Here is an 11,443-nt window from a genome sequence, read left to right on the forward strand (position 1 = left end):
GGCCGACACAACCGACTCAACACCTAAACCTAGTCTGACACGAACTAGTCTAGTACTAAGACGGATCTAACTCAGCTAACTAGAACTCACGTGAGGCAACTAGCTAGTACATTGAATCCTACAGGGACTACAACTTCTTGTTGCATGTCCAAACCGGACAATGACTAACTAATCAACCTAGCTATGAACCAAACTAGACTCTTTAACCCTTTAATCAAGATTAACTCTAACTAAGGAAATTCTAATCAAGATTAGTGCTAACAGGCCTAGCCTAGAAGATATTGTCTCAAGTGTGTTGGAAGAGGAGACGCGGCTCACCGGTCAAGATGGGGACAACCAAAAGAGTGAAGATGCTCGTGCAGCCATGTCACTGCAATCATTTCATACCTCTAGCAGAGGAGTGCATGCTGACAAGAACAAACGGTTTTGTGACTACTGTAAGAAAAATGGGCACAATAAAGAAAGTTGTTTCAAGCTGCATGGCTTTCCACCTGATTGGAAAAAGGGAAGATCCCAGCAAGGGGGAGCTCTTGGTGGTAGGTGGAAGAAAGCTAATCACACTTCTTCTACAGGGGAGGTACGGGCGGTAGATGTTCAAGCTCTTGAGGAATTTAAATCCAAGCTCAAGCTCTCTGAATGCTCGTCTTCCTCGCAAGACTCCTCTAAAGCAAATTCCAGCTATCTTGTCACTTCTCAAGGTATGGAATCTCAGGCTCACACTTCCAAAATCCAATCTAGATATTGGATTATTGATACAGGAGCCACTAACCATATGACAGGAGACTCACGCCTATTTACATCCTACAAACCATGTTCCGGTAAAGATAAAGTGCGTGTAGCTGATGGATCCACATCATCAATCTTAGGGTGTGGATCGATCCAATGCACTAACACATTATCCTTATCACCAGTTTTATATGTTCCTAATTTCCCAGTCAATCTTCTGTCTGTCAGCTCCATTACAAAATCCCTTCAATGCATCGGTTGGTTTGATCCTACTTGTTGCGCTTTTCAGGAGCTAGGGATAGGGAGACTACTTGGGACTGGGACCATGCATAACGGACTATACTATCTCGATGAAGGAAGTGATGAAGTCGCTTTTGCAATTTGCATGTCTCCTACTCAGGAACTTTTACTCCACCACCGCAGGCTTGGTCACCCATCTTTTGCTACTTTATCTCGCATTTATCTGTATCTGTTTAAATCTTGTTCTAGTGAATCCCTTGTGTGTGATGCATGCGAGTTAGCTAAACATACAAGGGGCACCTATCCTAGTAGGGGATTAAGAAGTGAGAAACCATTTGAAGTTATTCACTCCGATGTTTGGGGGCCTGTGAGGTTCAATCGGTTTCTGGGCATAGGTGGTTTGTAACCTTTATTGATTGTTTTAGTCGCTATACTTGGCTCTATCTTTTGAAACATAAAAGTGATGTCTTCGCAGTTTTCAAAGACTTATATGCTCTCATTCAAAACCAGTTTGGATTGACTATTAAAATTTTACGTTCTGACAATGGCACTGAATATACGAACCAGGAGTTTGGGAAGTTCCTTGCCTCCTGTGGCATTGTACATCAAACTACCTGCGTTCACACTCCAGAACAGAACGGTGTCGCAGAACGTAAAAATCAACATTTGCTTGAGGTTGCTCGTTCGCTTATGTTTACAATGAATGTTCCCAAATTTCTGTGGGGGGGAGGCGATTAAAACTGCGACATATTTCACAAATCGTATGCCTCTTCGTGTTCTTGATTATAAGACTCCTGCTGAGTGTCTTCTAAAATCTAACACTTTTGTGATATCTCCAAAGGTTTTTGGGTGTGTTTGCTTCGTTCATGATTATAGAAATTCAGTTGGGAAACTTGATCCTCGTGCCATTAAATGTGTCTTTATGGGCTATTCTCCTTCTCAGAAGGGATATAGGTGTTGGTGTCCCTCTGAGCGCCGTTTCTTTGTAAGTATGGATGTGACATTCCGTGAGTATGAACCCTACTATAGCCCAACCGGTGACACTGGCATTACTTTATCTCCACCTGAAGTGCAACAAGAGGGGGAGAGTAATAGTAGAGGTACTCCGGTTTGCCCTATCCTTGTTCCCACTTCAGGTGTACCGCAAGTTTATAATAATACTCCTAGCCAAGAGGATGAAACAACAAATAGTAGGAATGGTGGTAATGATGAAAACTCTAATCATGGAGACATGCAAGATGCAACTGTGAACTCAACACCATCTTCATCGGATGTAGAGTCTCCCATGCATGAGGACCCAGGTACCAATCTATATCCCCTTAGTCCAGTTGCTCCTACTAGCACTACAGGTCTAAGTGATAATCCATTATCTACCCCTGATCCTCAAAGTGAATTGCCTATTGCACTTACGAAAACAACTAGATCCACAAATATCCCATCACGCCTTAAAGACTATGTTGGATATAAAAACAATATTGCCAACTTCTTGTCTTACAAGCATTGTAGCCACTCCTTCCAAAATTTTATCGCATCTCTTGATTCTATACCTGTACCTACTAACTGGAAAGAAGCTAAAGAGGATCCAAAGTGGAAGGAAGCTATGCGCGAGGAGATGAGAGCTTTGGAGAAGAATAAAACTTGGGAGCTTGTTGATCTACCACCGGGTAAGCAACCTGTAGGCTGTAAGTGGGTTTTCACAATTAAACATACTCCAGAAGGAAAAGTGGATAGGTACAAAGCTCGCCTTGTGGCAAAGGGATACACCCAAACTTATGGGATTGATTATGAGGAGACTTTTGCTCCGGTGGCTAAGATGAACTCAGTAAGAACACTTATATCTTGTGCAGTCAACTTTGATTGGAACATTTATCAAATGGACGTGAAAAATGCATTTCTCCATGGTGACCTTCGAGAAGAAGTATATATGCATATACCACCAGGGTTTGAGACCAACCAAACAAATGGAAAAGTGCTTCGGTTGCATCGGTCTTTGTATGGATTAAAACAATCACCTAGAGCTTGGTTTGATAGATTTCGTCGAGCTATACTCAAGAAAGGTTATTGCCAGAGCAATGCCGACCACACCCTGTTTTACAAGTGCAGCATGGGTAAAATTTCTATTCTCATAGTGTATGTGGATGATATTGTGATCACCGGAGATGATCATGGAGAAATTTCCTATTTAAAAAAACATCTCGCACAAGAGTTTGAAGTGAAAGATCTTGGACACTTGAGATACTTCCTTGGGATAGAGGTATCAAGAGGGCCTAATGGTATGTTCCTCTCTCAAAGGAAGTATGTTCTAGATTTACTTCGTGAAGCTGGTATGTTGGGATGTCGACCCGCTAGCACTCCGATTGAGCAAAGTCATCGACTAATGGCTAGCACGGGAAGACCGGTAGTCCGAGAATGCTATCAAAAGATGGTTGGTAAGCTTATATATCTTTACTATTAAATGGGAGTTGGTCGTTCGACACTCAACACACTTTGGTGGTCGTCATTGAAAAGATCCTGGCCATCCAATCTATTCTCCCTACTCCGCTTCGTCCGATCAAATCAAACACCAAATATCCCCACGCAGAACTTAATTATGGTATCAAAATCAGTCACAATATCTCAATCACGTACATCAAAATATGGTAACATCTGCAGACTTGGTTCTCCTTCACGTACAGTAATCACATATATGGTAACATCAATTATGCTCCAGATTACGTACATCAAATATGGTAACATCTCCAGATTTGGTTCTCCTCCACTTAAAATCCATCCGTCGGATCCGTCCCCTAGGCTATTCATGGTATGTATCAATCACGGTAACCAATCTTTGTCTACTACCCAAAAAATGAAATCGTGTTCCGAGTTTTGCTTCCTCGCACGATTGCCTTTGCTGCCGGCCATCGCGCGGAGAATGAAGTCAACGCGACCGGATGTCGACGCTTCCCAAGCGCCCCTCTCCTGCACCTGCACGGCGTCCCTGCACAGCGTTCTCCCTTACGATCGACGTCGTCACTCTCGTACCACATCTGTTATCCCCATCTGGCTCAGTAGCATCTCCGTCGCAACTCTTCATCCATCTCTCACGAGTCGCATCGCTCATCCAAACCCTAACCCCAGTTCTCAGATTTCGGCTAGCGCCAAGATAATGGGGATAGGTGATGGCCGCATTCTGATAATGGAGCTCACTGAGAACAAGCACGCGCCAAGAACTCTTGGACATGGGCGGCGAGGGCTCGACCGATCCATCTGATGGTGTTGGCAAAACAAGAGTTGCTGACCCATGTGGCTCGGTCCCAACTGTGGTGGCGATGCGGCTGGAGATAATGCATACGCAGGTGGACTTGCTCCAGCGCCGCCTCACAGGCATCAGCCAGCTCGCCCAGGAGATGGTCAGGACCAGTAGCTCCCGTTATGCATTCTATTATTGCCTGTGCAATTGCCAATCTTGAATCGGTATGTCACTTTTTAAATTTCAGGGTACTGATTCTCTGGAAAAGTAAAATATTGCTTCCGGCTTTTGATTTATGATTTACCTTAAGCTGGCTGGTATGTGTTTGGACGCCCATTTACCTCAATTAATTAATGTTCAAAGAAGTGGTGTAGTGATAGATGGTGTAACAGAGACAGTGTGTCCCTTTTATCTTCCATAAATTGTACAAAAACGTTCTATACTCTTTCACGTGGTGTGATATATGTTCTGATCAAATTCTCACATGTAGTTACCTTTAATTTAAGCCATACAACATATAAGATGTTTCTGGATATTAAATACAATTTATGCAGTAGTAAATTCAGAAAGATGCTATTTATATATTATAAAAATTATATATGCTTACCTTGGATTTGTCATTTGTACAATCATGAAATCATTTATTGGAGATTAGTCTGCTGACTAGGTGTACTCAGCAAATGGTACATTTCTTGACTTGTATGTGCTACCTGATGCCTTTTAGGTTTACGCTTCAATTTTTGTAGGTTGCTGATGCCTGCTACATAAGTGCCTTCACCTTTACAGGAGAAGGAACAAGGTTGCTAAATCCATAGCTCTACTGTTAGCACATTTATTCATGAGCCATTTTCTACAAACAAGTAATTTTGTTGCAGCTTCCCAATATTGCCTGCAGATCTTGGTAATTTTACGAACCTCTAGCACCCATGTCTACATCTTTTTTACTTTCATTTCACATGAAACCTTCAACTATAAAGGTTTCAATTTTCATATGGCTGATTTCTTCTGTCACTCTTTCTCTTGAGCATGTTCACAAGAAGATATACATTTCCCAGTTGTATGTAGTATCAACCTTGTTTGATGCAATGATTTTGAATGATATAACACCTTTTGCACGACGGGAAATATGTAAAGTAGGCAACTGAAGGTGAACTCAAGTCATGAAGTATACACTTCTCATGCAGGACCCCATTAGCTCAGTTCAATTAAAATATCTGACATCTCAGATGTTTGTTTAGGTAACTGTTATTTCCAACCTGCGATAGGCAAGTGATATGCATTTGGTTTAACTATGAGCCTAGATTTTTTGAATGGTTGTGGACCCTAAGCTCCCTCTTAGCGCTAATGAACCTGATTACACCCACATGTTTTATCAAGCTTTATACTCATTGATCCTTAAACTGAAAGGCATATGATGTTTTATAAATCCACCTTGAGTAAAACTGTGGGATAACGCACAACTCACATAGCTTTGTATTTGTTAGTTTTTTCATAGCTCTGAGGTGGGAGTGCAATCTCTCTGAAGTGATGGGCTACGGGGATGACTACGTCGATTTGTCGGACTTGGAGAAAACACTGGTGGATAGCAGCGAGTGACACGGGTGACTACAAAGCACAGTGGTGCCATTGTTGGAGTGGGACCACTAAGATGTATATATAGTGGTGGCGCAACGGCAAAACAGATGAAAAAGAGTTGCCGGTGGGAGAGGGGGGGGGGGAATGGAGTCCATCTACACTTAAATTGGATGGCTCTGCCACCAACTACTATCAGTGTCGTGTTACTCCATGTGGTTTCTTAAATTTAAAATAATTTATCTATATTTCTGTCTATTTAGTGTGTTTCCTTTGATTATTTTGTCCTTTTCTTTTTGTGAAGTGTTTTGCCTCATTACTGTCCGATCATCTCATGGCTCATCTGTGATTTGGCAGGGACAAGATAAGGGAGTAGATCAACGGTGGTGCTAGGATTGGAGCAAACCTCGGGCCGAAACTAAACGCAAAGAAAGCTCTAAAATTTTCATATTTTTTACACAAAATTGGGTCCAATTGCAAGGATGCACATATAATTTCATTGCAAAATTGTTAAATCCATGAATCAATTCAATTTTCGATAGTCGGCTTAAATCAATCCAATTGAAGACAAGATGAATAGAAATTATGTAGCTCACATGGGAGCCACACCTGAGCCGGAAAGTAAGGGACTAGGTACTGCAGAGCAGAGATGCACCAGCACGTAGCGCCAGCCGACGGTCGATAGGTCACGCGGAGCAGGAGGCTAGAGGCGACAACACAGTAGCAGGTCCGGGAGCCTGCGAGCAAAGTAAGATAAATTGGCCAGTGGTGATGATGTTGTTGCGGTGCACGCGACCGGCCGCAGCCATGGGGAGCTCGTGCGTTCGGCGCACCCTCGATGTCCACATGCTTGTTTTGGTGATGTTGGTCCCTTGGACATCTTGGGCAGGAAATAAATGGGAGCTGCAACCAGGGCCAAATCCAGTATGTATATAGGTACCATGCCGGAAAAAGTTCCTACACCCCAGGCCATGGCCCTGGTTGCCCAGGGCGTAGCTCCGTCGTCATGCATGCATGTGATCAGCATCAGTCTTGAATTTAATGCTCGTCGAATTACGCAGGTTTGATTTCCACTCTTTGATACTTCGTGGTTTTATTTGTAGTGTATGCTTTATATCGTTTCAATTTTCACAGCTCAATGTAGTACCATTTCTTGCCAACAATGGAAGCACATAAATGTGTACCAGATTATTTAGTGCTTCCAAGTATGTTTGCATTGAGCATAATTGTTCAAGGATTGCACGGTCCAGCCAATATTAAGTTCCCTTATATACTGAACTGCCACACACGGGTGCAACTAGATTATATTGTTTGATGTTTATAGGCTATTAGGCTTTAATGCAATGAAACGGGTTTGCAACAGTGGTACATGGGAGTCATGTCCCCGTGACTCTGATGAATATCACCATCTTCTTCGAATCATCACATTTGGACATGAATAAGTGGTAGGGACAAGAGATTTGGTAGGAAAGGATTCTGAATGTTGCTAAGTTCGAAGTCACAAATTTGTTAGCATATCCAAAGCTTTTGGTTGACAAAAGGAACTAGGGCTTTAGCATTTAAAGCTTGCACAATGATCATGTTGCTAACCTCGCACAATGATCTGAAGGAATATCATTGTTAGCATATCCAAAGCTTTTGGTTGCCAAAAGGAATATCTAGGGCTTCAGTTTTAAAGTTTCCACAATGATCTGAAGAAATATCTAGGGTTTCAGTATTTAAGGCCTGTGAACCTTGAGAAACCACACTGATCAAGGAATGCAGAGAAAGGAAGTTTCTCACCTCGCCTCTAAAAAAGCACAATGATGATGTTGTTGTTCGGTTTCACAGTAGTAAAAATGAAAAAGGTATAATTCAATATATTTGTTTGGAGAAAATTACTGATGCAATCTGCCTCTGGTGGCACAAGACTGAAATCTTGGTATTTCTGACTGAATTTCCTTTCTGTATTCCTTATAAAGTGTGTGGATCTGCTATACTTACATGGATGTTTGCTTGAATATATCTCGTCTCATTTAGTAACCAGTGTGTATTGCTTTGAGGAGACAAAAACAACTCTGTTGTACACATATACAAGTTCCTTAAGATCTTTTCCTTTACGTCTTAGGTTTTATTTTTCTATTTCTAAAGTATATTAAGTTTCGCTGAATCTTTTGGAAAAGGTGCCTCATGAGTTACCACTGTTTTTAATTGCCAAATTCATCCAAATGTTTTTTTATTGTGCTTTACGGGCACCAGGGAACAAAAATAGATTATAGGTGGTTGTTGTTCTGAGCTGCAGCCTGGGCGCTATGGACTTTGATAAACGACACTGTTTATTGATAATTTTGTTCATCCTCTCTAAGTAATGTGTTCAATTGCTTTCCTCTCGCAGTGGAGAACGATGTTGCCGGAAAAGTGTGTAAAGGGACTAAGGGAGTTGGATGTGGACGTGCACAAGCTTCTTCTACTAGCAAGCATTTTGCAACTTAGAGGATCTGGTAGCCGACCTGGAGTTGGTTGATGCGTTTATTTTCTCTCTTGATGCAGTGATGGATATCTTGTGTGTATTGCTCATGCTTGTTATTTTATTTGTTGTCTTTATGCTAGATTTGTTCCCCTTGTGATGTTTTGCTATTGTTGGAACTCTTTAGCTTTTGGCATTTGGCTTTGTAATTGGTAATCCCGGCTCAAACGTTGAGATTCCAGTTTTCTAATAAATGTGGGCCTGATGGCATCATTTCTAAAAAAAAAATCTCTCATTTTCTCGTAGTGATGCTTATTTCCTTTTTTTTTCTTGGAAATGAAACGAATCCTCGACCTCCCTGACTCTCAACACTTCCGCCTTAGTTTTGGTACTCCCTCTGTTTCATATTTTGTGGATAGATACATCCAAATCTGCAACAACTAATATGGTGTACTGATTATTATTAGTCAATCAAGTTCACTAAAATCCAAAGAATAGCTCAATACAAGGCATCTAAGTTTGAGCACTGACATAATCTTCAACATGACACCATCTTTGCTACCAGCAAGTCAATATGGATTTCCAATGTAGGTATTGAATTTGCGGTTTCATAAGCTGAAATTTGTACTATATGGGTAGGAACCATAATTTGATCTTGTTCACTTGGCTTGACGAAAGGGTGAATTGATACAAAAATGGGAATTAAACGACATTGACCGAACTTCAAAGATGGAACGATGAAGTGCACTGTGACAAGTGGAGCATAGCACATAATGTTAAGAAACCGTAGCAACGCACGGGCATTCAACTAGTCTTTCACACACTCGACCAGATATTGCATTTGCTGTAAGTGTGGTTAGTCAATTTATGCATGATCCGCGGTCATCTCATATGGATGTTATGACACGGATTTTGCGCTACTTAAAAGGGTGTCCCGGGAAAGGTTTGTTGTACACTCGCCAGGGAAGCTTTCAAGTTGAGTGTTATACAGATGCTGATTGGGCTAGCTCACTAGATGATCGGCGGTCAACATCTGGGTATTGCACATTTGTTGGTGGAAACTTAGTCTCATGGCGTAGCAAGAAACAAACTGTTGTGGCTAGATCCACCGCAGAAGCTGAATTTCGATCTATGGCACATGGTGTGTGTGAGGTATTGTGGTTGAGGATCCTCCTCATGGAGCTTGGGTTGTTTCAAGGTACACCATTGATGTTGTACTGTGATAACAAGGCGGCTATAGCCATTGCAAATAATCTTGTACAACATGATCGAACCAAGCATGTGGAGATTGATCGTCATTTCATAAAGGAGAAGCTAGACAAAGGGATAATATGCATGCCATATGTCAGCTCATCTTGCCAAGTTGCTGATGTTCTTACAAAAGGATTGGCTGAAAAGACATTTTATGTTTTCTGTAGCAAGATGGGGCTTTATGATATATTTTCCCCATCTTGAGGGGGAGTGTTGGTGTGTACCAATAATAGGAAAATGTAGTTTCATAGGGACTAAAGTGTAAGATGTACAAAAGATAAAAGAAGAAATAGACAGAGGAGGGCAGGAGACCCATCCAGAAATTTCCCCACATGTTCTTGCTCATGCCTGAATCTCCTCCCGGTTAGTAACACCAAAATCCTCCTAAATCTTTCAATAATTATACAGTTAACAATGCAAAATTAATTTATTTCATGCAAGTAAACACGTTGGTTACACACTGAATCCATTCATGCCTACGACCAACCAATGGAGGAGCGAGGAAATTTGGCTATTGAGCGCAGCTAGCGTTTTGATCATATGATAACATTTGATGCAGTGCCACTTCACGTGTGTTTTCTTGCCTTTAGATGGTTGATACACAATCGATCTCGTGTGATCCATGATGTAATCTTTTGTAAAGCCAAATGCAATAAAAAGATGCATGCATCGATCGGTGGCGTAATCTCCATTTAAAAAAGAAGTAAAGCAGCAAAGACAATTTAGTTGGAGAACTGCTTCATGTTGGATAATTAGGCACAATTTCCATGATTAATTCCAGAAAATTAAGCATGACGACAGTAACTACTAACATGTGAAACTCGAACATACTAGATGTAGTGATCAACATGAACAGTAGCATAGCAAACAGTACAACATCCATCGCTAAACAGATCGAGATATGTCGCACGTACCGATCTGGTGGAGGTGGCGGTGGAGGTGTAGCAGATGATGTCGCAGCAGTAACGTTGTTGATGACAACGTTGTTGACGACAGGGACGACGGGTCGAAGTAGATGGCGTTGAAGACAACGGTAGGCAGCACCGCCCGACTTGGACGGAAGGCGACCCGTGATGAAGAGCTTGAGCAGTCGCGCAGAGCCCTTCCCAAAAACCTAATTCGCCCTCTCCCGTACAGGATCGCAAGGACGAGCGGTTCCGGAGACCTGCTCTCCCGTTCGCCGATGCACGTCGGCTCGCGGGATGGAGTAGGCTACGATGGCGGCGCAAGTAGAAAGAGGTGGAAACCCTAACTCGTGTATTGGATGTGTTTCTGCGGTAGCCGGGCAGGAGATTATATAGGCTCGGGAAACCCTAGGCAACGTGGGCCACACCCACGTCGCACGAACGTTTCGAGTCGGTTACAGATAGCCCACGATCCGGGAGCGACCCGAACCGACTAACTGCGACGCGTCCGTCTAGGACTCTGTTCGTTTTCCTGAGCTGCAAAAAGTAAGGAAAGTCTCGGCTCGAGGCTCAATCCACTCACCACGAGCGCGGCGCGCGTCGTGACGTGACGTGACGTGCCGTGTCGAGACGAGACGAGCGAGGAGGAGGAGGAGCGCGCGTGTAGCACTCCTATTCTTACTCACTTACTAGTGGTGGAACAACCCACCTTATAAGGTGGTCTAACTTCCTCCCAACTTTCCATGTGGGACTAAACTTCCCACCTCTTGCCACTCCCTAGTGAGCTGCCACCAACTTGGGCTCAAACTCACAAGGCTGCCACTAAGTGGGCTTTGAGATTTATAGGGAAAATCTGAAATCTAGTATGGGCCACCAAATGTGGGCCCAATATTTCAACAATCCCCCACCAGATCTCAAATCCCCATTTAGAGATTTACCAATACTCGCTGCTTGTTTATATACCAGTGTTTCAGCGGAGACTGTTAAGTTGAACTTACGCCTAGAACCTTAAGCTACATCCATTCACACTTGAACAATGGACTAAGCCTTGAATTGCAAGTTTTGCGTGAACAG

General features: G+C 42.6%; 1 long non-coding RNA gene across 1 annotated transcript; it reads left to right on the top strand.

Moving 5' to 3' along the window:
* The first annotated feature begins 269 nt into the window (after positions 1-269).
* Positions 270-1,449, top strand: LOC127307574 (uncharacterized). The gene is made up of 2 exons (XR_011743428.1): positions 270-698; positions 1,016-1,449. It is a non-coding gene; the product is annotated as an uncharacterized lncRNA (long non-coding RNA).
* Positions 1,450-11,443: the final 9,994 nt, after the last annotated feature.

This window comes from Lolium perenne, chromosome 1, assembly GCF_019359855.2.
Source record: "Lolium perenne isolate Kyuss_39 chromosome 1, Kyuss_2.0, whole genome shotgun sequence".
NCBI classification, from domain to species: domain Eukaryota; kingdom Viridiplantae; phylum Streptophyta; class Magnoliopsida; order Poales; family Poaceae; genus Lolium; species Lolium perenne.